The sequence below is a fragment of the Eubalaena glacialis genome, unplaced genomic scaffold (assembly GCF_028564815.1).
Source record: "Eubalaena glacialis isolate mEubGla1 unplaced genomic scaffold, mEubGla1.1.hap2.+ XY scaffold_939, whole genome shotgun sequence".
NCBI classification, from domain to species: domain Eukaryota; kingdom Metazoa; phylum Chordata; class Mammalia; order Artiodactyla; family Balaenidae; genus Eubalaena; species Eubalaena glacialis.
This window is the reverse complement of record NW_026871844.1, coordinates 8,298-33,813: the sequence shown is the minus strand read 5'-3', so window position 1 is coordinate 33,813 and position 25,516 is coordinate 8,298. Positions and strand designations below refer to the sequence as shown.

The 25,516-nt window shown below is 41.3% G+C and overlaps 1 long non-coding RNA gene across 1 annotated transcript; it reads left to right on the top strand.

The window, feature by feature from the left end:
• Nucleotides 1-10,936: 10,936 nt before the first annotated feature.
• On the top strand, nt 10,937-13,075 carry LOC133083955 (uncharacterized). Its single transcript, XR_009699332.1, has 3 exons — nt 10,937-11,272; nt 12,425-12,522; nt 12,736-13,075. It is a non-coding gene; the product is annotated as an uncharacterized LOC133083955 (long non-coding RNA).
• The last annotated feature ends 12,441 nt before the right edge of the window (nt 13,076-25,516 follow it).

The window sequence follows — 25,516 nt, the reverse complement described above, 5'->3', positions numbered from 1 at the left end:
CCCATTTTAATCTTCCTTTACAAATTGTTTTAGCTATTCTTCAGCCTCTTCTTACCATATAAATCTTAGAATAAGCTTGTCTATATCCACAACAACCTTGAGGGCATTTTAAGAGTAATTGTGTTAAGCCTCTTAACTTGGGGAGAATTGACATCTTTAGTATGTTGTGTTTTCTAATCCATGAACAAGGTATGTCTCCCTATTTGTTTGGGACTTTTAAAATTTTCTTCATCAGCATTTTGTAATTTTCAGTGTAGAGGTCCTATAAATGTCTTATTGGGCTTATATTTAAGTATTTATTTAGGTCAGTTGTAAATGGCATCACATATTTTTATTTAAGCTTCTACACATTTGTTATTAATATATAATTTGATAAAATTGTGTTGATCTTGTACTCTAAAACATTTACAAACTAATATTATTTCTCAAGCTTTTTGTGGATTCCTTGGTATTTTCTCCGTTTAGATTATCATCTCATCTTCAGATATAGACAGTTTTAGTTTTCCTTATTCAATATAATAGGATATATTACTATTCAGCATTCAGTAGGATATATTCCTTCCTATTCAACATAGTAGGAATAGTCCTTTTATCTTTAAAATAAACTTTTTAAGAATTTAACTTTTAAATTTATGTATTTATTTATTTTTGCTTTATTTTCTTACTAGAACCTCCAGTAATATATTTAATAAAAGTGGTGAGGGCAGATATCGGTGCCTTGTTTCTGATCTTACAGAGAAAGCATTCAGTCTTTCACAGTTAAATATAATGTCGGTATAGGTTGTTTGTCGATCATCTTTATGAGTTTCAGTATGTTCCTTTTCTATTCCTAGTTTGCTTGGAGTTTTTTATCTTCTTTTTTTAAAACCATGAATGGGATTGGATTTTGTCAAATGCTTTCTCTGCATTAATGGATAGGATCACGTGACTTTTCCCCCTTAATCGATTGGATATGGTGGATTACATTGTTTGATTTTCAAATATTTAACCAACTTTGCATAACTGGAATATATACCACTTGGTCATGGTATATTATTCTTTTTATATATTTCTGGATTTAATTTGCTAATATTTGGCTGAGGATTTTTACAGCCAATTTCATAAAAAATACTGGTCTGTAGTTTTCTTCTTTCTATACTATCCCTGTCTGGTTTTGGTATCAAGGTAATACTGGCTTCATAAAATTAATTAGGAACTGTTCCCTCTACTTCTATTTCTTATCAAGTCATGTAAAATTGGTGTTAATTCTTTACGTCTTGGGTAAAAGTGAAACATCTAAGCCTGAATATTTCTTTTGGGAGTTTTTAAATGAAAAATCAGTGTTTCTCATGGTTACAGGAAAATTGAGATTATCTATTTCATCTTGGCTGAGTTTTGGTAGTTTTGGGTGTAGAAGCATTGGTCCATTTCATCCACATTTTTGAATTTATAGTGTAGACTTGTTCATAATAACTTGTCCCTTATTAACCTGCAGGATATGTCATGGTATCCCTGGTTGCATTTCTGATATCTGATATTTGTGCCATCTCTCTTTTTATCTTTATCAGTCTTGCTACATCTTTCTTGATTAGATTGTTTAATTCAAAGAACCAGCCTTTTGTTTCATTGATTTTTTTTCCCCCTTATTTTCCTGTTTTCAGTTTCATGGATTTTTGTTTCATCTTTATTATTTCCTTCTTTCTGCTTGTTTAGTGTTTTTTCCTCTTCCGTTTTTACTATTTTAATATAGAAAATTAGATTATTTCTTTGACATATTTTCTTTCCCAACTTAGTCCTATAAACTTCCCTTTCAGCATTGCTTTCACGTCATTCCACAAACTTTGATCTGTTATATCTCCATTTTCTTTTATTCTATGCATTTAAACATTTTTCCCTGACTTTTTACCCATGAGTTATTTGGAATTGTGATGTTTAGTTTTCATGTGATTGAAGATTTTCCTGTTGTCTTTCTGTTATTGATTTCTAGTCTGATTCTGTTATGGCTAGAGAACATACTCTCTATGATTTTAATTCTTTTAAATCTGCTAATGTTTTCTTATCACCCAGTATATGGTATATGAGTGAATGTTCCATGGACACTTGAATATGTATTCTGCTTTTATTGAGTGTGTTCTCTAAATGTCAGTTATATCCTGTTGATTGATGATGTTTTCAGTTCTTCCATATCCTTGCTGATTTTGCTCTCTGGTAGTTCTATAAATTGCTGTGTTGAAGTCTCAAATAATAATTGTGGATTTAAAATTTTCTCCTTTTACCTTTTTCAGTGTTTGCTTCATGTGTTTTGAAGTTCTGTTGTTTGGTGCACACACATTTAGTATCACTAGGTCATCTAGGTGGATTATTCCTGTTATCTTTATGTAATGACCCTCTTTGCCCCTAATAATTTCCTTTGCTCTGAAATCTACTTTATGTGATATTAATATAGCCATTCCTGCTTTTTCTGATTAATGTTCATATGATATATCTTTTTCATCCTTTTCCTTTCAACTGCCTATATCATGATGTTTAAAGTAAGCTTCTTATAGACAGTATATAGTTGGATCATGCTTGTGATTTTTTCATCTACTCTTCCAATCTCTGTCTTTGACTTGGTTATTTAGATCATTTACAGTTAATGTAATTATTGCTATGTTAAAGATTAGGTCTACCATTTTATTTTTTGTTTTGTCTTTTACCTTAGTTTCTCAATCCTGTGTTTCTCTTATTTTGCCTTCTTGTGGGTTACTTAAACATTTTTTAATAAGTGCATTTTAAGCTAATTTATTTATAATCATTTGTGTATACTGTTTGTATAGTTTTCTTAGTGGTTGCTTTTGGCATTACACTATACATATGTAACTTATCATAGCCTACTGGAATCAGTGTTTTATTACTTCAAGTGAAGTTTCAAAATTTTACTTCCATTTAGGTCTCTTAATAGTCCCCAGTTTTAAAGTATGGTTTTCTGTAGTATTTCCTTTATATACGTTGAGAACCACATCAGATGGTGTCATAATTTTTGCTTTGACCATCATACGGAATTTAAGAAACTCATGAGGCTAATGATAGTCTCTTATATTTATCCCATTTGTTTTCACCCATTCCATTGTTCCCCTTTTCTTTCTGAAGTTCCCAGTCTTCTGTTATTGTTTTTTTACGTTTTCATAACAGTAGGTGATATCTGGGCTTTCCAGTGCCATTGGATATGAGTTTCAGGAAACACTGAGCCTGGCTCACTTAATGCTACTGAGTTGGAGGGTTTGTATATGTTGGGCCTGTTGGCACAGCAGATGCTAGCAGATTAGACTAATGTTGATGGGACTAGTGCCACAGGAGGATGCATTCCCATTCAGGCTATGCTGCTGCTACAGTAGATCAAATCCCCCTCTACCCCAAGTGTGGGGCAGTGACCTGCTGCTGTCACTGCTTCTTTATTAGGCTGCTTTTGCCTCAGGTGTGTGGTGGGATCCCTTGGAAGCTGCTGCTGATGTCAATCACAAGGTTAAATTCATTTTAGAAATACTTAAATATAAATATATAGCCTGGCTCTTGTAGGACCTCTGTATTTGTTTTTTATTGCTTTCATACGAATTACCACAAATTGAGTGACTCAAAACAACGTAAATTTATTACCTTACAAGTCTGACATTGGTCTCAATTGAGTAAAGTAAAAGTGTTGGCAGGATCGACAGATGAATGGATAAAGCTGTGGCACATATATACAATGGAATATTACTCAGCCATAAAAAGAAATGAAATTGAGTTATTTGTAGTGAGGTGGATTGACCTAGAGACTGTCATACAGAGTGAAGTAAGTCAGAAAGAGAAAAACAAATACCGTATGCTAACACATATATATGGAATCTAAAAAAAAAGAAAGAAATGGTTATGAAGCACCTAGGGGCAGGACAGGAATAAAGACTCAGCCATAGAGAATGGACTTGAGGACACAGGTTGGGGGAAGGGTAATCTGGGATGAAGTGAGAGAGTGGCATGGACATATATACACTACCAAATGTAAAATAGATAGCTAGTGGGAAGCAGCCACAAAGCACAGGGAGTGGAATTCTGCAGTGTTTGCTGATGGGTCATTTTGGAAGAGCTGACTTTCAGTCTGAAGCTCTGCCTGTTTGCATCTGAAGAATCTGCATTTAAGGAGAGGGTGTATGAGGAAGGGGGTGTATGAGGGACAAAGGTGTCCGGGGTGCAGATGAGCCAGGACCTGACCAGCTGCCTTTTGGGTCCTCTGGTCCCATCTCTTGGTGTGTGCCTCATCTGCATCATCACTGTCCCCGCTGGCACCCCTGGGGTGTTGTTGTCTGAGTGAGATTCCCCTGGTGCCCCTGCTCTCCTCCCCTCCTCCTGCTGGTTGGGGAGGGAACTGCTTGCTGTGTGGTCTCTACTCCTGAGGCACGAAGGACCCTGTAGCATGGACCTGCAGAGTGTGGGGTGTGGTCCCAAGAGCATGGGGCCCACATAGGACACAACATCGGGGCGTGACAAGTATTAGGGCTGCCTCATCACTGACAGGGAATGTTGGCCAGATCCTGCTCGGGAGGGTGTGGTGGGTGGCCTGGGACCCTAGAGGCCCCATTCCTATCCTGGAGCTTGGAGAGTGCATCCCCATGGGCTCCAGATTCACCCCATATCTCAGCCATATCCCTCTGTCCTGTCTTTGAACTCAGGAAAACGAGCTCTCTTGTCCACAACATAGGCCTGGTCCTGTTGGTATTAGGATTCTTTAAGTTAGGCGTCCTGGGATAGCTCTTTTTAGGCCTGAGAAGGAACAACTCAGGAGTGTACAACAATTTCAGATGAAACTAATATCCAATGACTATCTCTAACTACTCGGTTGTTGACTTCTATTAGTCATTATTCTCCTGGTTTTAGCTCTGATGTGGGGATTACAGAGGAGTCAACATTTAAATCTTCATAATCTGTGTATTTGTAGCTTCAGTATCATTACTGACCCATAGTTTTTTTATGGTTTGGGAAGAGTTATTGATTTCATGTGTCATGTAAAGGATTCACAATGATGATAGGGCAATTAAGATTACAATAATGGCTAGTAAATTGTTCACATTTTCTCTACCTGTGCATCTATTGTATGCATATGAGTTAGTTTAGATGTCAATATTAGTGAAATGATATAGAGGACTAGAGAACTTATTTTAAAAATCACTGTTAATGTGTGATGATGAAAATGTAAAAGTTCTTCCATAATCGGTGATGTTGTATCTTGAGAGCCTAGATGAAATTGATATGCCTTAGTGATATACAGGATTTTAGCCTATGATTTAACTTTGACAAAGCTACATCACTTTTTACTTTTATCTCATTTATTGAGAAAGACATAATTGTTATGGTGTTGGCTTGAAACTGGTTGAGAAGGACTTGAGTCCTTCCTTATTTTACATTTACATAGGTAGGATCTTGAAACATAGGATATGGTGGAGGGCATTCGTGTAACCCTTCTAGGTTAGGAGTAGCAATTTCCACTGCTAAGACTTCTTGTTTAGACACAAATGCTTTTCAAAGTATGAAGATTATTAGCATTACTGCTGCTACTGAGATGAATGAGCCCAAAGACAAAATATTTCATGTGGTGTGTGCCTCAGGGTACTCAGACTAACGTAGTGACATCCCTGAGAGGCCAAGAAAGTGCTGCAGGAAGGCATATTTACTACTACAAATATACTTGTGAAGTGAATTTTTGCTCATGCTGAGTTAACTGTATAACCTGAGAATAGTGGGAATCAGTGTAGGAAGCCTCCTACAATAGTGAAAACTGCTTCCATGGACATTAGGTCATGGAAGTGTGCTACTACATAGTATGTATCCTGGAGGACAATGTCTGGGGATGAGTTGACTAAGATGATTCCCGTCAAACCACCTACTGTAAAAAGAAAAACTAAAGCCTAAAACTCATAATATAGTGGGAGGTCATATAATATTACCTGCGTGAACAGTTGCTAACCAGGGACTTCCCTGGTGACGCAGTGGTTAAGAATTCGCCTGCCAATGCAGGGGACACGGGTTCGAGCCCTCGTCTGGGAAGATTCCACATGCCGCGGAGCAAAAAACCGGTGCGCCACAGCTACTGAGCTGCCCTCTAGAGCCCGCAAGCCACAACTACTGAAGCCCACGCGCCTAGAGGCCGTGCTCTGCAACAAGAGAAACCACTGCAATGAAAAGGCCGCGCATCGCAACCAGAGAAAGCCCACGTGCAGCAACCAAGACCCAACGCAGCCAAAAAAAAAAAGAAAAGAGAAAGAAAAATTAAATAAAGAGTTGCTAATCAGCTAGATACTTTTACTCCTGTAGGGATAGAAGTAATTACGGTAGCTGATGCAAAGTATGCTCCTGAGTCGACAGCTATCCCTATGGTAAACATATGATGGGCCCACAAGAGAAATCCTAAAAAGCCAGTGGACATGACTCATACTAGTCCCAAATAGCTGAAAGGCACTTTTTGTCCTAAATAGTATGTAATGATATGTGAGATTATAACAAACCCTGGTAGGCCATGAATACAGACTTCAGGGTGACCAAAGAGTCAAAATAGGTGTTGGTATAGGATTCAGTCTCCTCCTGCAGGGTCAAAGAAAGTAGTGTTTAGATTTCTGTCTCTTAAGAGTATGGCAATTCTGGCTGCTCGGACTGAGAGTGGTAATTATAGTAATATGGCTATAGTTGGGAAAGATTAAACAAATACTGGTGTTTGGTATTGGGATATGACTGCTGGTTTTGTATTAAAGACTATAGTAATAAAAGTAATAGCACCAAGGATTGAAGAGACACCTGCTAAATGTAAGGAGAAAATGGTTAGGTCGACAGAGGCTCCTTCATGGGCCAGATTGCAGGCTAGAGCTGAATATAGGGTTCCACTTGTACCAGAACCAGCTTCTACTATTGGTGATAGGAGTAGGAGTAAGAATGATGGGGGAAGTAGTCAAAAGTTTATATGATTTATTGGGGAAAATGCTACCTGAGGTGCCCCAGTTATTAGTGGCCCACATGAGTTTTCAAACCCTGCAATCATAATGGGTACAACTGTAAAGAAAATTATTACAAGTGCAGGGACTGTTATGACTACCTTACAGATTTGGGCATCTCCAAGTAGCGCTCCAGGTTAGCATAGCTCAGCCAGGATTAATATACTTAAGGCGCTGCCTGCTACTCCAGCTCAAGCACCAAATAGTAAAGATAAAATGCCGATATCTTTGTGATTTATTGAAAATAATCAGCAGTGTATGAACAGAGGTAAAATGACTGAGCTAGGGCTTCCCTGGTGGCGCAGTGGTTGGGAATCTGCCTGCCAATGCAGGGGACACGGGTTCGAGCCCTGGTCTGGGAAGATCCCACATGCCGCGGAGCAACTGGGCCCGTGAGCCACAACTACTGAGCCTGCGCGTCTGGAGCCTGTGCTCCGCAACAAGAGAGGCCACGATAGTGAGAGGCCCGCGCACCGCGATGAAGAGTGGCCCCCGCTTGCCACAACTAGAGAAAGCCCTCGCACAGAAACGAAGACCCAACACAGCCAAAAATAAAAAATAAATAAATAAATTAAAAAAAAAAAAAAAAAAAGACTGAGCTAGCATTCGACTGTAAATCTAAAGACAGAGATTGAGCCCTCTTTCTGGCAAACCCTGTGGTGAATCAACAAATTGAATTGTAACTTGAGAGAAGCAGCTTCAATTCTGCCGGTGATTTTCCTGCCTTTTTTTTTTCTTCTTTTTTCTTTCTCAAAGGCAGGAGAAGTAGATTGAAGCCAGTTGACTAGAGGATTTGCCTGTTAACTAAAATTTCCTGGGGTTAAAACTCATCAATCTCGTAAGGATTTGGCTTAATTACAATGTTTGCTTTGCATTCAATTGATATAGGAGAAAGTCCTGCAGTCCTTATTTTTAGAAATTAAGTAAATTGTACTTGTTTAGGGTTTTGAAAGCTCTTGGTCTAAACTAACCTAAATTCCTAGTCCAGCACTGATAGGATGGGTGTTATGGGTAGTAATCGTGTGGCTATTATGATGAGTAATGATAGGAAAGTTATTTGTTTTGTATGTTCAAATTGTTGTACTTTTGTGTTGTTTAATGAAGGGAATATAGTTAGTGATGTGGATTATGTTAGCTGCAAGTAGAAATATATGCTGAGGACTGCTGTGATGGCTATTAGTGTTGGTAGAATGATGTTATCATTTTTGTTATCTCTTGGATAATTATTCATTTGGGTCAAAACCCTGATAATGGTGGGCGACCTCCTAATGACACTATAATGCTGAGGATAAGGATCCTGATGGGAGGTGTTTTATCTCATGTGTGTGATAATGATACCCTTGTAGTACATGATCTGGGTATAAATAGGAAGAAGATAGTGTTGTTATGATATAAATTAGTATGTTTAGGATTGTTATACTTGGAATATACATTATAATAGCTGTTATTCATCCTATATGGGCAATTGATGAGGAGGCTGTAATTTTTTCCAGGTGAGTATGGCTAAGTCTGCCTCAGCGTCCAACTATGATTTATAATATCACCATGATTAACAGTATGTTTAGGTTGATGGATGGTGACATGTGGTATAAAACTGATAGGGGTGCAATTTTGTCATGTTGATAGCATCAGGCCTGCTGTTCATGGAATGCCTTGAGTTACTTTGGGCACTCAGAAGTGAAATGGGGAATGTCCTACTTTTGTGACAAGGACGATTGTCATGATAGTGGATGCTGCTGGATTAAAGATTTTTGTAATTCATTGTGTTCTTTGACCAGAGTATATTAGATTAATGATAATAGCCATTATAAGTAGTATTGATGTGGTGGATTGTTTTAGAAAATATTTGTTGGATGCTTCTGTAGCTTATGGGTTCATGTTTTTTATTAGAATGGGGATACCATTAGCCAGTGTGAGCTTGTTACTACAATTATATTTCCTGAAATAATGGTCAGTAGAATGATAGTAAAAACAATGAGAGTTTATTAGTACAGGAAGGATATACAACAATATTTTGGGGGTATGGGCCTTGAAGCTTTCTTAGAGAACCTTACTATATAGCATTGTGGTGTAATGTGGTAGCATGGAGAATGTAAAATTCTTAGAAATAAGTTCAATTCCAGGAATAAGCACATTTAAACCTCTATCATTTACTTTATCCAAGTAACTCTTTTGTCAAACATATTTCTTAAGTTTGCTGTGGGTTGCCTGGTATGATGACAGGTAGTGAAAACTCTCATATACATAGGGCTAATGTTAGTAGTAAAAAAATTTTTATAAGAGATGTATACGTTGATCATATCAAAATTGTGGGTAGGATGCTCGAATTCATAGAAAGGAGATTGTTAGATGTGTTTTAATGATGACTTGGGCTGTATCTAATTCTGGCACGTAGGGATTGTCGAATGCTCCTAAAAATAGAATGTTGTGGAAATGTTTGTTATAAGGAAATTGACATATTCTCTAGGAAGGACGGGGTGAATGGGCCTGCTACATTTTCTACATTGAAGAGATATACAGGTTTTGATTCTACTTCTGTTAAATCAAGTGGGGCTTCATTGGATTTCTGCTACTGCAGAGATAATCAAATTCTGGGTAGGGGTCAGGAGAAAATTAGTCATAGGTGTTCTTGTGTAATAATTACTGTTGAAAGTGTAAATGATCCATTTAGCATTAGGACTGAGAATAGAATAACTGCCAGCAAGACTTCATATGAGATTGTCTGTGCTACTGTCCCTAGAGCTCCAGTGAGTAAGTATTTTGAATCTGAAGCTCAACCAGATCAGAGGATGGAATAAATGGCTAGGCTTGATATGGCTAATATAAATAGTATGCCTACATTTATATTAATTAGTGGATAAGATATGGGAAGAGGAATTCATGTTGTGAGAGCCACGGTTAAGGCTAGCATTGGGGCAATAATATATAAATTGATGATGTTGATGGTCATGGTGGTTCTTTAATAAATAATTTGAATGTCTCAGTAATGGGCTGCAATTTTAAAAGAATAAGATAAATTATACCCACAAACTCCCAATCTTTCCTGAAACATTGCAATCTGAAACCCTATTGTAGGAAGCAGAAGATTCCAGGAGACATTCTACAAATGAAGGACTCTAAACCCTGTGGTTGGATAAGGAATTCTGGAAGGAAGATATCCTCACCCAAGGAGAGCAGGTTCCTATACTTCTCTAACATCGCATCCCTGTACAATTCCCATTGATCTTGGTCCAGGCATTCTCACTCCTCTTGAGAGAAATCTATGGCCACGTCCTGGAATGGCAGCAGTCCCTGAAATTAAAAGTACACATGCCATGTGGCCACGGGAAGAGTTCATAATGTGACCCAAGAAGAAAACAGCAAGTTAAGAGAACTGGTTTTAATTTAGAAGACTGTCTTCAATTATCCACTAATATATATATATATATATTTACAAAGTAACTTTCTCTACCTTATTTCTAACTACAAGAAAAGAGTATGGCATGTGATCCACAAAACCAGTGTAGAGACTATACTTGTCTGGAAAAGAAATGATAAAATGATGGTTTCAACACAGGCATATGCATTTTTGAGTGTTTTATTTATATCCAACTGGATAAAATGTGTGTATTTCTCAGACAGAAAAGACATGTCGAGGTAGAAATGTACCTTTCAACTATTCATGGGTACACAAGTACACTGGGGAGATTGTAAAAGTGCAGATCGTGATTCAGTAGGTCTGGTGGGCCTGAGTTCTATTTTTTCCTCAAGCTCATTTTTAACTAGTGATGCCACAGTCTCTGATTCATTAACCACAGTTGGGAATAGCAGAGACATAATTAGAAAGGTAAAAATTCATATTTAACTTTGAACTTGAAGTGTTTTATGGATTTTACACCTTTAATAGAATAGTAAGCACAGCAGCAACAATCATTTGTGAATATTTACTATAGACTGTGTATCTTTCTTTTTTGTGTAGGATTCCAGGAAAAAGGCCTGGGCTGCGGCCACAGTGGGCGGGGCCCCCAGGCCGGGCCGCCTCTCCAGGACCCCCGGAAGGGGGCTCCTGGAGGCTCCAGGCGGCTCCTCCCCCGGCGCCGCCTTCCCTCCCGGAAGGCCTCGGGGCAGAGCGGTCCCACCTCCTCGCCCAGAACGGAGCCCGCGTTTCCGCAGAGCTGGAACTCCCGGCTCGGGGTCTCTTCCCTCCGCCGTCACTGAAGTGCCCCGGAGCCCGAGGGGAGGGCGGCCTCACTGAGGCTGCCGGCTCTGGAGGGGCCCCGGCGGCCGAAGCCGCGACAGTCCTGGGGACCGCGGGCCGGGTAAGTGGGCGCCGACCCTCCTCCTGGTCCGGTGCCCGGGCGTCAGTGCACGACCAGCTTCTGAGGGGCAGGGGTTCGCTGCCACCCGCCGCTGCTGTGCAGAAAGAGCGGCCCCCAGCGTTCTGGTCCCGGGGAACTTCGGTCCCTCCTCTCGCCCCTGCCCTCGGCCTGGCTCGCGGGGCCTGGTGGGCGTGGGGAGTGGGTCGGCCTGAGCGTCCTGAGGGGAAACGGGGAAAGGGAGGCGCAGGGTCCGGTTGGAGCGTCAGCGCCCTTCCTCCTGACTGCGGGGAAAGCGGCTGAAAACGCATCCCCAGGCTCGCAGGCCCCTTGTTTAGCCGAGTCTCTCTGCGCTCCTTCCTCCCTGAGCTAAAGTACCGGGGGGAGGGGACAGGGGAGGGAATGGCGCAGGTAATGGGGAACATCAAAAGGTGATTGTTAACTAAGGAAAACCAGCTCTCCCAAGGTGAGGAATGTAGCGCTTTTCTTTGTATGGGAAGATGCAAGCGTCTGGGCTCACTGAAATCATTCCTTTGATATGCACCTCAGCTCTCTGGGGCCAGCATTCTGTATTTGCATATCCTGAGTTCCTCAGGGCCCACCGGCTCACATTGGAGGGCTGCAAGTGCTGATGACTGTGACATCCTTTTTTTACTGATATGGCAAGAAATATTCCATTTCTCACAGGCTTGAGGGGCAGAGAGTGAAAAAGAGTAGGAGAATCTCACTCAGCATGTAATTTGGCATATATATATATATATATAATATTTATATTTAACTGTGCTAATGGAGGCTCTCAATTCCAATCAATTTGTACTACTGCCCTCTGTATTAATTTCATCAATATCATATGATAAATGCCTATAAAATTGACGTAATCCATTTAAACAGGATAATGATTTTTAAAGGAAACATAATAGAAATATAACAACAAAACCCTTACCACCAAAGGCTGTGTGTGGAACAACCTAAATACATGTTCCATTGTTAAAATATTGAAAGATGTATTCAGTAGAAATATCAACAAAATGAAAAATAATAAGGGCAGCGGAATGCTGAAATGTATCTTTATCATTAAAGTGGCAGAAAATCATTTATTAGTAGGCACTGAGGGCAGAGGATGCCTGATTTTATATTTTTTTCATATTTGTGCAGTTGTTTCAGCAAGTAACTTAAAGACAAAATGGAAAAACAAGGAGGTTTGTGCCTGAGATCATGTTGAGGTGAAACCAGGGATGGCCACCTTGTGCCAGGTGAGTGAAGTTTACCTGGCCAGGTAGACCGCAGAGCTCCTGAGAAGCCAGGGTTGGAATTCTTCTGCTGGGTGCCCCTTAGCTTCTGTGACTTGATTGATTGTGAGTCATGTTGGGGGAAAGACCTGATCACAGGAAATGGGTGGAAATAGAGTGATTTGGGGAGCAGCTAACGACATTCATCACAGCTCATGGCCTGATTGAATTTTAAAGAAACAGGAAAACAAATGCTTCTTATGGAATCAGAGAATGTGAGGGCTGGACAATCCCAGAAAATGAGAAACACCCATCCCATTTTCCAGATGAGAAAACAGAGGCCCAGCAAGGTGAAATCCCTCACCCAAGTTGCACCTGTCTCTCCTCCCCACTACATGGTTCATGAAAGCAGGACTCTTTCTGTCTTGATCACTGCTGAACTCCAAACAGGGCCAGGCATCTAGCAGCTGCTTCAAAGATTTTGGTTGGGCTTCCCTGGTGGCGCAGTGGTTGAGAATCTGCCTGCCAATGCAGGGGACGCGGGTTCGAGCCCTGGTCTGGGAAGATCCCACATGCCACGGAGCAACTCGGCCCGTGAGCCACAATTACTGAGCCTGCGCGTCTGGAGCCTGTGCTCGGCAACGAGAGGCCGCGATAGTGAGAGGCCCGCGCACCGCGATGAAGAGTGGCCCCCGCTTGCCACAACTAGAGAAAGCCCTCGCACAGAAACAAAGACCCAACACAGCCATACATACATACATACATACATAAAAAGAATGTAAGCAGACAAGAATAGCATTAAAAAAATAAAAAATAAAAAAAAAATTTTGGTTGACTGGATGAGCAATGCTATTTCTTTCTTTCTCACTCTTATTCAGGACTGAGCCAAGAACTCCCCAGGTTGCAATGTAATTCGATAAATGTAACTATTAATTGAGTTTTGTTGTGATGAGGGCTTAGGCTTTGAAGGTTACAGACTTGGTTCAGATCCTGGTTCTGCCACTCAATAGCTGTTTGGCTTTGGGAAAATTACTAAACCTCTCTGAGCTTACTTCCTCCTTTGTAAAGTGGGGATAAAACTATCCGAGCCAGCAGAGCACCTGCATCAGGGATGTGCACTAAGTATTGGTCTTTCTCACTCTCCCACTCCTTCCCTCTGTTCTTCCCCGAGAAGATGTATAGAAGGATATAGTAGTTTTTTTTTTTTTAAATAATTAATTTAATTATTTTTGGCTGCGTTTGGTCTTCGTTGCTGCGTGTGGGCTTTCTCTAGTTGCAGTGAGCGGGGGTTACTCTTTGTTGCGGTGCGCGGGCTTCTCATTGCGGTGGATTCTCTTGTTGCGCTTGTTATGGAGCACCGGCTTTAGGCGCGCGGGCTTCAGTAGTTGTGGCCTCCAGGCTCAGTAGTTGTGGCGCATGGGCTTAGCTGCTCCGCGGCATTTGGGATCTTCCCTGACCAGGACTCGAGCCCATGTCCTCTGCCTTGACAGGCAGATTCTTAACCACTGTGCCACCAGGGAAGTCCGATATAGTACTTTTTCAAAAGGGGTTTTAATTTATTTCAGAAAATAATACATTTTTCTTGTAGAAAAGTTTATTCCCCTATAGAAACATAAACACGCAAACCACTCCAAATGCTGTATTCTATGGGTTAGATATTATCAGTCACATTTTATAAGTAATTGGGCAAATGCCAAAGCACTAGCTACTGGGGAGTAAGAAGACTCAAATCTGGGGTGCCCCCCACCCCAATTTCAAGAGCAGGGTGTGTTTTTCAAATCCATGTTTCATCTGGTCTTTGTTTCTCATCCATATTCTGTGTCTGCCTTTCTCCAGAAGGCTCAGATCCTCCGCTTTCACACCCTCCCGGCTGGCTGTGCCCCAGCTCCCGCCCTGGAACCTCTGCATGCCTGGGTGTGCCTGCTCCCCCTGTGCATCACCAGCTTTGCCAGGGAGCTGCTGTATCGTGCACTGCTTGCTGTACCCAGAGTACCTGGACCCTTCTGGTACATGAAGTACACCCTCATCACCATGTGTGCACGCCCATCCCCTTACCTTATATCCTGCCTCTAAGCCAGGGTTGGGGGTGACTACAGTGTGCATTCAGCTGTGTGAGGTGCTGGGATCAAAGTGAAGTTCCCAACTTTTGAAGTTACAGGCTTGAGGGGCATACAGTGATTTAAAGTCGGGTCACCTGACTTAAAGGGGGAACTGATTGATTTAAAGCCAAGGCAGCTGACGTAAAGCCTGCGTCCCTCAGCTGCAGGACGAGACCAGCTTTGGCGGTGCACGGGTTCGCTCCAAGCCAGCACTGCTGTTCAGGAAGAGCTTCCAGTAGCGCCTTAGTGCAGGGGGACTTGGTCCGTTGTCTTGCCCCTGCCCTCAGAGGGGGGCCACCTGCTCTTCTGGAGAATCAGGGAGGGGGAAGTGCAGAGTCCCAGCTGGAGTTGCGGCACCCCTTGTCTGATGGCAGGGAAAGGGGGGCGGGGCTGTGTGGTGTCCTGGGGCTGGACTCACCAGGTCGACTCAGCCTCTCAGCCTCCTAACCTCTCCCCACACACCCCACAAGAATTTCCAATAATATGTAATTGCGCCTTAGCTTCTCGGTGTTCAAACTCATACCCAGGCTCCCAGGTCCCTTGATTCAGCCAATTCCTCTGTGCTCTTTCTTCTATTAGATACAGTCCCAGAGGGAGGGGCTGGGGGATGGGACTGGAGGGATCCCAGCAGCACTGGCCTCAGCTGACTAAAGAGATCCGGGGCCTGCGCTATCACTCATGTGCGAGGACCCTTAAGGCGGAATCGAGGGAGCCAGTTAGAGGCAGTGCTTGCTGCCTCAAGTGAGTATGGATCACCGTCGGGTGGGGAGCACACTGACCCCTGAGAAGTACTGTTAGGAGGATGTGTTCCTCCCTCGGCTTCAAGGACGTGGGTGGGCTTCAGGGCTCCAGTTCCTCTCCAGGCCTCCAGGTCCGACGGCACCGCAGCGGCCTTGCAGACCTGCCTTCCTGTCCCAGAACTTGCCAGGCTCCAGGAAGAATCCAGACCGCAGAGATGGTGCCTGAGAACTCCAGCTTAAGAAGTGCTGTCCCTGGGGACCCAACAGTGGAGGGAGGAAGGGTGAAGGGAGTGGGGGCGTGGGGTAGGGAGGGGTGGCTGCCCTGGGAGACGTTGAGAGAGAAATATCGCCCCCCACACCCCCTGCCCCTGCAACTGACCCATTGATGCCATAGGATCTCAGGGCCTTTTAGTCAGAGATGCCTCTGCTTCTTTACTCCTGTGTTCAAAACTATGCAAAACCAACTCTTCATCCTCTTGCTGCCTTGCCAGGACTTTTAAAGCACTGTTCTTTTGAAGCACTCATTCCCTAAACTGCAGTTTGGAGCTGTCCCAGCTATTTAAAAGTGTTCTCCTTAAACTGAGACTAAATCCTACTCTTTTGGAAAAATGTCCTTCACTTCATTGGAGATCATCTTTTCTGCCCATTCCTTCCTTCTACTGCCCTCTTAAGAACCCCTGTGCTCAAAGAGCTTGGTGATTTATTTTTTGCTTGATGTCAAAAAGAAACCTTCCCCATGCACCCCAAAAAGCTTTCCTGGATCATAGGTGTTTCAAAACCATGACAGTGTTTTGCAGTTAGTATACACTGGGTAGACTGCCTAGCAATCCCTCCAAGAGCCAGAGGTGAGCAACACCTTTACTTATTTGATTGGATGCCCTTCAAGTTTAGGAAGGTACCATTCTTATGACCCAGCAGATAAGACAGAGGCCTGGATGGCTGTGGCTGTGATTAGATAACTTCTGATGATTTTATTTCCCTTACTGAGCTGCTGCTTCAAGGTTAAATTCATTCTATTACCTGTCCATTTTTAAGGAAAGACTGACAAAGTCACTGGAATAGGTCAGGAGTCTGAGCTCAGGGTTGGTCAAAGGTACTCACAGGGAGGAAGGTGGATAAAAATAGGTGGGTAAAATAGGAGGGTTGGCAAGTACAGCCAGGACACCCGTGTTCATTGTGCATACTAATAAAGGCCAGAATCTCCTCATTTATCTCTGGTGGGAAGTTTTGATGGTTTCACAGGATCAAACTCAAATCATATTCAAACTAGGGGATTTCCCTGAGCATAAAAGGAAGTATCCATCCCTAGCAGGAGTCGCTAAAGAGGAGTAAAGGCGTAGATGTAGAGAATGGACTTGAGGACACAGGGAGGGGGAAGGGTAAGCTGGGATGAAGTGAGAGAGTGGCATGGACATGTATACACTACCAAAGGTGAAATAGATAGCTAGTGGGAAGCAGCTGCATATAGCACAGGGAGATCAGCTCAGTGCTTTGTGACCACCTAGAGGGGTGGGATAGGGAAGGTGGGAGGGAGACACAAGAGGGAGAGGATATGGGAATATATGTATACGAATAGTTGATTCACTTTGTTACACAGCAGAAGCTAACACAACAAGGTAAAGTAATTATACTCCAAGAAATATGTTAACAACAACAACAACAACAACAAAAAACCCCAAATCTAAGTCAATCAAGCCAACGGAGACATTGTATGTGTTTACAGTTCAAGAAATCCACAAGAGAATCCTTTACTCTGTAGGCAATGAATGGTCCATTCGAAAAGAAAAAAACTTTCTAAAATGTTGTTTTCCATTTATTGTTCAGAACATCCTTTTTATACCTCTGCATTTCTTACTATTCAAAGCCAAGTCACGTGAGTTACAGGGAAGCAGCTGATTGATTTAAAATTGGGTCATGTGATTTAAAAACCAATGGCAGTTGATTGATTTAAATCCCAGTTAAATGACATGAGGAAGGGGTGCTAAAAACTGCTTTTTCATCTCTGGCTCAGAATATCATATTTACCTTGGTTCTTGTTATGTTTTAGAAAACTTGAGCTGTCTCTCCTTGGAATCATCAGGAGAAAAATACAGTATTTCAGGTTCATTCTTGATACCAACTTCTCACAGTTAAGGTGTATTGACTAAGAGATCTTCCTTCTTCAAGAGATTCCAAACCTCTGTAAGACACTTCATTGTAATTGGAGAAAAAAGAAGAATGAAATCTGGCTAGCAGCTGCAGGAGGCCAAGGCAGCCCCCAGGACTAGGGAAGGAGGAGGAGGAAGGGCTGAGAGTTGCCATTAGAGCAGACAACCTCCAGAGGGCGCTGAAGCACCGGCAGAGCCCACCTGCCACTCCCAGTTTGGCACTCCAGGGTCAGATTTGGGTTTGGAGATGGGGTTGCTGTAACCCCAAGGAGGTGAGCAGAGAGGAGGAGTTGATTACATCTGATTATCCTCTGAATCTCTGATTTGATTATCCTCTGACTCTCTGGCCCAAATTGCCTGACTTCACAGGGGGGACAGAGTTTTGCTTTCAGCAACTGATGGGACACTTCCAGGCTGGTCGGGTTGCCCAGTGGCCCGACAGCCTGACAGGCTGACTGCGGTGTGATCACCCTTCGTTTCTCCAGAATCTGTACATCAGGAGGTGCATGGGTGTGGGAGCCCATTCACCGCCACCCCCCACCCCCAGGGGGGATGGCACCTTCCCTGGCTGTACCCTATGATCACCAGGTGCTTGAAATGAATGCAAGATTTTTGACTTCAAGGAAAAGCTCACGTAACCACTTCTGCCTCATAATGTGTGGGATTTACTATAATGGAAGGACATTGTAAAGAACAGGTAGAAAACTCACCTGTTGGTCTCCATGTAGGAGTTAATTTTGCATGAATCCCCCCTACATGAGTAGATAGCAGAGGTTTATTTTTGTTCCCGTGTGTGTAGTGTCAGAGGATGTAGGTATGGTGATTTGAAGCCCTCAAAGAAATATTCTCAGAACTCTCAAGACTTCTCTTGATTGGAACCGAAAGAGACCTGGAAAAGGAGGAAAAGAAAAGGAGGAGGGAGAACGAATGACTGTTTCTCAGTAAATTCACCTTCCTGGTTGATTGTTCTGTCTTCTCATTTCTTTTAACTTCCATGTATGTCTAATGGAATAATGTAGAAAGGCTGATTTTTATGCTTTAAAAGATTTTACATCACAAAGAAACTAGAAGTGGCTAACAGAACTTATTCAAATCAATTTTACATAGAGACTTTGATATTAAATTTTGTATACTAAAATGGGTTTATCCAAATTTTCTCTTTCTTTTTGAGTGAATATTTGTAACATATTTTTGTAAATAATAATTTATCCTAGATGTACAAAATTGTGAGAATGGGTACCATTTTTTACCACTTAAATGATTTCTTTTAAATGAATAGATTGTACACTTTAAATGCCAATGTTGTGTCTTATATGTTGTGTTTTAATTCCTTGATTTCCAAAACTTGTGTTTATTTAATTGATTTCTATCTGATAATCTGTGTCTCCCCTTTATTGTTTCTTACTTTCTATTTTATTGATCTATAGTTAATTTACATTATTATATTAGTTTCAGAGGTACAACAGTGATTCATAAATGTTTAGGTTCTTCTCCATTTATAGTTATTATAAAAGAGTGGCTATATTCCCCATGCTATACAGTACACCACTGTAGATTATTGATTTTATACATAGTGGATTGTACCTCAAAATCTCCTACTACTATTTTGCTCCTCCACCCTATCTCTCCCTGCTGGTAACCACTAGTCTGTTTTTTAATCTGTGAGTCTGTTTTTTTGTTGTTGTTGTATTCAATTTTTCAGATGCCACGTGTAAGTGATAACATACCATGCTTGTTTTCTCATAACATACCATGCTAGTTTTCTCTGCAGCTTATTTTACTAAGCATAATGCCCTCCAAGTCCATCCATGTTCTTGCAAATGGCAAAATTTCATTTTTTGCTGAAGTCATCATAAAAAATCTTTTTTATCCACTAACCTATTGATGAACACTTAGTTTGACTCTATATCTTGGCTATGGCAAATAACACTGTTATGAACATTGGGGTGCAGTTATTTTTTTGAAATAGTGTTTTTGTTTTCTTCTGATATACCCAAGAGTGAAACTGCTGGATATTATGGTAGTTCTATTTTTAGTTTTTTGTGGAACCTCCATTCTGCTTTCCACAGTAGCTGCACTAATTCACATTCACATCAAGAGTGTACAAGAGTTTCCCTTTCTCCACATCCTCACTAACCTTTGTTATTTGTGATCTTTTTGATGACAGCCATTCTGACAAGACTGAGGTGATATATCTCATAGTTTTGATTTGCATTTTACTGCCGATTAGCTATGTTTAGCATCTTTGTGAGTTCTGGCTGTCTATCTGTATTTTTTCCTTGGAAAAATGTCTATTTAGGTCTTCTCATTTTTAAAAAAAAAAGATTTTGGGTGTTTTTTTGATATTGAGTTGTATGTGCTGTTTCTGTAGCTTAGATATGAACCCTTGCTTAGTCATCTTTTTGGTGTTAACCTCTTATCATGTGCAAATATTTTCTCTCCTTCAGCAGGTTGTCTTTTCATTTTGTCTTTGGTTTCCTTTGCTGTGCAAAATCTTTTAAGTTTAGTGAAGTCCCATTTGTTTATTTTTGCTTTTGTTTCATTTGCCTTAGTAGACTGAACCTAAAACTGTTGCTATCATTTATGTTGACGAATGTTCTATATTTTCCTCTAGGGGTTTTATGGTTTCTGGTCCTACATTTAGGTGTTTATTCAGTTTTGCATTTATTTTATATATGGTGTGCTAAAATAATCTAATTTTATTCTTTTCCATGTAGCTGACCAGTTTTCCTAGTACCACTTATTGAAGAGACAGTTTTTTCTCCATATTGCCTGCTTTGTCATAAATCAATTAAATATAAGTGTGTGGGCTTATTTCTGGGATCTCTATTCTCTTCCAGTGATCTTTGTGTCTGTTTTTGCTCTGGTACGATTCTCTCTGATTACTGTCACTTTGCAGTGTAGTCTGAAGTCAAGGTGCATGATGCCTCCAGCTCTGTTCTTTCTCAAGATTGTTTGGCTATTTGGGGTCTTTGTGTTTCTATACAAATTTTAAAATTACTTTTTCAAGTTCTGTGCAAATGCTTTGGTATTCTGATAGGGATTGCATTAAATCTGTAGATTGTCTTTGGTAGTATGGTTATTTTAAGAGTATTAATTCTTCCAGTCCATGCACATGCTATGTTTTTCCATCTTTTTGTGTTGCCTTCAACTTCTTTCACCAATGGCTGATAGATTTCTGAGCACATGTCTTTTACCTGCTTAGGTGTGTTTATTCCTAGGTATCTTATTCTTTTTGATGTGATTGCATACGGTATAGTTTTCTTAATTTTTCTTTCTGACAGCTTTGGGTTTTGTTTTTTCTTCTTTTTCTAATTCCTTCAGGTATAATGTTAGGTTGTTGATTTGATATTTTTCTTGTTTCCTAAGAATAAGCTTGTATCACTATAACTTCCCCCGTGAACTGCGTTGGCTGTGTCCCATAGATTTTGGATCATTGTGTGTTCATTTTCATTTGTCTTGGGTATTTTTAGAATCCCTCTTTAATTTCTTCAGTGTTCCTTTCTTCCCCGTTTATTCCCTTCATCTGTGACGTGAGGACTATCTTTAATATTATGTTTGGATTTCTTTCAGTTTTGTGTGAGTGTGTGTGTGTGATTATTTAAGTTGCTGAGCTCTTAATTTCACATGGACACTACCAACCCTGCATTGTTACTCTCCTCCCCCACAGTTACTGAATTTGACCTTATATTTTACATCTACTTGTTTTGTGTGTCCCTTAACTTCTTATTGTGAATATAGATGATTTTATTACTGTTTTCTTTCATCCTTCCTATTAGCTGTGTACATGGTTGATTTACTACCTTTGTTGAATATTTGCCTTAACCAATGAGGTTTTTCCTTTAGTAAGTTTCCTTTCCTAATTTTTATGTTTCAGTCGTGGCCTTTTCTTTTTCACTTAGAAAAGCCCCTTTAAGATTTCTCATAAAGCTGGTTTGGCGATGCTGAGCTCTTTTAGTTTTGCTTCTCTGTAAAACTTTAGATCTCTCCATCAAGTCTGAAGGAGAGCCTTGCTGGGTAGAGTAGTTTTGGTTATGGGCTTTTCCCTTTCATGACTTTAAATATACCATGCCACTCCCTTCTGGCATGCAGAGGTTATCCTGAAAAGTCAGCTGATAACTTTATGCAAGTTCCCATGTTTGTAACTTGTTGCTTTTCCTTTGCTCCTTTTAATAGTGTCTTTTTATCTTTATTTTTTTTTGCCATTTTAATTACAGTGAGTCTTGGTGTGGTCCTCTTTGGGTTGATCCTGTTTTGGCCTTACTGTGTTTACTGGACTTGGATGTCTGTTTTCTTTCCCAGGTTACGGAAGTTTTCAGCTCGTATGTCTTCAGGTATGTTCTACACTGCTTTCTCTTCCCTTTTGCTTCTGGGACCAGTATAATGCAAATATTAGTACACTTGATGTTGTTTCACAAGTCTGTTCAACTTTCCTCATGTCATTTTAATCTATTGTTTTACCGTTCATCTTCAGTGATTGCCAGTACTCTGTCCTTCAGTTTTCTGATTCATTCCTCTGTATCATTTAGTCTACAGTAGTTTCCTGTTAGTGTATTTTTCATTTCAGTTATTGCATTCCTCATCTCTGTTTTGTTGTTCTTTAATGGTCTAACTCTTTTTAAAAAACTTCTAACTTCTTGCTTTGGTCGTCCATTCTTCTCCTGAGTTCTTTGATCATCTTTACCGTCATTACCTTGAACTCTTTCTTGAGTAGATTGGCTATCTCCACTTCACTTAGATCTTCTTCTGAGTTCTTATCTTGTTCCTTCATTTGGATCGTGTTTCTGTGTCACCTCATTTTTCTTATCTTGCTGTTTTTATTGCTATGTATGTAGTAGGTTCGTTACATTTCCTGACCTTGGAGAAGTGGCCTTTTGTAGGAGAGGTCCTATGTGTCCCAGCAGCCCAGTGTCCCCTGGTCACTAGAACTATATGTTCTAGGTGTACCCCCTATGTGGGCTGCTTGGGCTCCTCTGTTGTGGTGGGCTGACTACTGTGGGTGGTCTGGTAGGCTTGGCTGCCCCCAGACTGCTTGTTTGCCAGGCTCTGCCTTGTATGGAGGCTGTCTGTGCTGCTTGGTGAGACTAAGTCATAAGGCAGCTGGCTGCACAACTCTGGGGGACACCAAATCTAGTGCTGGTTCACTTATGGGTAGAACTGCAGTCCATGTGATATCAGGGCTAGTGCCCAGTCACTGGTCCTGGGGCTATGCTGGCTACTGGGAGGAAGAGACAGGGCCTGAGTTCTGGCTGCAGGGCCCAGGAGTCGCAGAGTTGGTGTTGGATCACTGTTCCTGACACAGCTATCTGCAGGGTCTGGGGTGTCCCTAATCTTGTGTTGGCATTCTGATGGGCAGGGTCAGGACCCAGCTGAGTCCATGGCTGCTTCTGGCCTGTAAGTGAGTGTTCTGGTCACACAGGCTGCTGGGCTGTGGTATTCCTGGAGCTGGTGTGTGCCTGTTGGTGTATGAGGCTGATCCCAATGCTAGAGCAGGTTTGCTGTTGGGTAGGTCCAAGCTCCATCCAGTCCCTGTGCAGTTGTCACCTGCCGATGGTGAGGCTGACTCCAAGGCCAGAGTAGGCTCACTTGTCAGAGGGGCCAGGGACTCTGGGGCTGGTGCCTGTCCACTGAGGTGTGGAGGCTGGTCCTGGGGCTTTTGGTGGCTGGGCCCATGTCCAGGGGCAGCTGTGCATTGAGAGGGTCTGAAGGCAGCCTGTTTGCTGGTGGGTGGGGCTATGCCCCTGCTCAGTTAGTTGCTTGGCCTGCAGCATCCTAGTACTTGTGTCTATAGTCTGGTGGAAATGGGTAGGGCTAGGTCCTGAGGCTAAAAAGATAGAGGGAGGATTCTGAAATTATGCTTGCTGGTACCAGTGTCCACGAGGTAGAAGGAGCTCCCCCGAATGGCTGCTGCCAGTGTCTCTGTCCCTGAGGCTGTGCTGTAGTTGCCTCTTGCCTCTCTGGGAGACTCTCCAAGATCAGGAGGTAGGTGTGACCCGGGATCCTTTCAAATGACTGCTTCTGTTCTGATTCTCGGATCATGTGGGATTTTGTGAGCATCTTTTAAGAGTGGAATCTCTATTTCCCACAACCCTCTGGCTCTCTGGAAAATAAGCACTACTGGTCTTCAAAGCCCAACTTTCTAGGAGCTCTTCTTTCCAGAACAGGATCCCTGGGCTTGGGAGCCTGATGTTGGGTTCATACCCCTTGCTACCTGGGAGCACCTCTGAAATTGTAATTATTCTCCCATTTGTGGGCCACCCACCTGGTGGTATGGGTCTTGACTCTATTGAGATTTTGCCCTTCCTTCCTGTCTTGTCCAGGTGCCTTCCTTATGTCTTTAGCTGTAAAACATCTTTTACGGTAGGTCCCGGCCTTTTTCATCAATTGCTGTTCTGTAAACTGTTGTGACTTTGGTGTGCCCATGAGAGGCATCAAGCTCTGGGTCTTTGAATGCTACCATCTTGGACAATCTGTCCACTTTTTTCTTAAATCATATTATTTAATTTTTCTTAGTATCTTATTTGATTAGCGACAGTTTGAAATTTATTATCACTCATGTTTACTTCGCCTGTTTAAGGAAATTGAATAGTGCATTCATTCATTTTGAAATGAAGGTAGTGACCTGTGAATTTCCATACCTCAAAACTCAAGGATAGGACAAAAGCCTTTTCTACCTGTGTTACCCTCAAACTCTGCACCCCACCCCAGCCTGGGGATTAACCTCTTGCACCCATGCTCACTTTCTGTTTTTGGACCGTTAACCATCATTGCATCTGTATGTGTGTTGACAAAGTGAACTCTAGTCTTTCCAGTTTTTGAGTTTTGTTTTTTGGTTTAGGGAAGAGTCCTACTATGAATGTACATTTACTGGTCTGCTGGAGTTCATATATAAACCTGTCAAGCACATTACCAGAATTGGAATTGCTTGTATATACACTTTGATAAATTTTAGAGACAATGGTAGAACAGAAGTAAATTGTATTTCAAATCCCACAATATTTTCACACCGTGAAAACTCTTCCCTGTTTAATATATTTGTGTGTAGTTTATCTTTATGCCCATACTATATTTCCCAGAGATGGGTAAGTGTTATGTTTCTTGCTAGCACATTTACCGTATTGTTCAAAGTCAGGCGTTTAGTGGTTTTAGCATGATCCTATTTCCATGAACTCGCAAATACAAGATCTTCTCTCACACTGTCTTTTACTCCCTGCTGTTTTATATTGCCCTCCTAATTCTCAGTCCTGGTCTTTCTTTATGTTCTTCATCAACCTGGATAGGTTATACTATTTTCTCCCTTATTCAAGACCAATAGAATAGAATAGAACACCCAGAAATAAACCCTGATATATGGCCAAATGATTTTTGACAAGTTGCCAAGACTTTTCAAAGTAGAAAGGATAGTATTTTCAACAAATGGTGCTGAGAAGTCATGTTGTCAACATGCAAAAGTAGGAAGATGGACCCTTACCTAACATCATATGCAAAAATTAATGAAAACATATCAAGAAACTAAATATAAGACCTAATAAAATAAAAAGTCTTAGAAGAAGACACAGGACAAGAGCTTCATGACATTGGATTTGGCAGTGTTTTCCTCAATATGAAACGAAGGAACAACAAAGGTACAGCTAACAAAAAAATTAAAAATTTGCAGTACATAATTTAAAAAAAATGTGTATCAAAGAAATGTAAACAGAATAAAATGGCAACCCACAAGATGGGAGAAAATATCTGAAAGCCATGTATCTGACAAGAGATTTCTATTCAGAATATACAGAGAATTCCTACACCTCAACAAAAAGCAAACACCCTGATTCAAAAATGGATAAAAGACTTGAATAGATGGTTCTTCAAAAAGATGTACAAATGACTAAGCACTTGAATAGATGTTCCATATGACTAAATGCATGTTTATATATTTGTGTGCATGCATACACACACAAGCACACACACACACAAGCAGAAAACAAGTATTGGTGAGGATGTGAGGGAGTTGGAACCATTGTGCTATGTCAGTGGGAATGTAGAA